This window comes from Pleurodeles waltl, chromosome 12 (genome assembly GCF_031143425.1).
Source record: "Pleurodeles waltl isolate 20211129_DDA chromosome 12, aPleWal1.hap1.20221129, whole genome shotgun sequence".
NCBI lineage: Eukaryota > Metazoa > Chordata > Amphibia > Caudata > Salamandridae > Pleurodeles > Pleurodeles waltl.
The window spans coordinates 291,687,758-291,688,404 of record NC_090451.1 but is presented as its reverse complement, the minus strand read 5'-3'; the positions used below and the strand labels follow the sequence as shown (position 1 = coordinate 291,688,404).

Below are 647 nucleotides of genomic sequence, written 5' to 3'. Positions count from 1 at the left end.
TGACTTCCCTCATGGAGGCACTGATGGCCCTGGGAACCGCCACCCCCGGCCCAGCTTCTGCTATGTCCTGACATGCCCAACCCCAGGACATAGCTGTTTGCTGTGGCTTGGCAGCAGGTTTTATAGCTGCAGCTAAATCACAGCAAACACTCTGCATTTTGACACCGGGACCTGCCAAACAGGTCCCGCTGTCAAAAGTGGAGCGTTCATCTCTATTCCCTGCACACATGTCTGTGTACATGGAACAGAGATGAAAGATTTGCTTCAGCAACCACGGAGCTGCTGTTAAAAGCATCTCCCTGGTTGCTGAAGCAATGGGACAGCCAGGGAGGCCTTGAGGATTGACTCACAGTCCCACATAGCCCGTAAAGAGCAGATTGTACAATATTTTAAAAAACATGTAGAGACCACGGGGGAGCCCTTGAGGGCTCTCCCGCAGTTCCAGATGGCCCAAAAAGAGATAAAAAAAACAAGTATGAAAAAAAGACAATAGCTTAGTGTGAAGATCACAGACTTCCACACTGAGCATTGAGGGTTCGAGTCCTGGTGGACTCATTTGCCTTTTTTTTTGTTTTTTAAGTAAAAATATTAAAGGCTCATATGAAAAGTCATTTGAGTTTTCTAAATGAGAAATGCATTTTTATTTT

At 45.9% G+C, this 647-nt stretch overlaps 1 non-coding gene across 1 annotated transcript; it reads left to right on the top strand.

The window, feature by feature from the left end:
* The first annotated feature begins 207 nt into the window (after window positions 1-207).
* Window positions 208-325, top strand: LOC138268896 (small nucleolar RNA SNORA64/SNORA10 family). The gene has a single exon (XR_011200187.1). It is a non-coding gene; the product is annotated as a small nucleolar RNA SNORA64/SNORA10 family (small nucleolar RNA).
* Window positions 326-647: the final 322 nt, after the last annotated feature.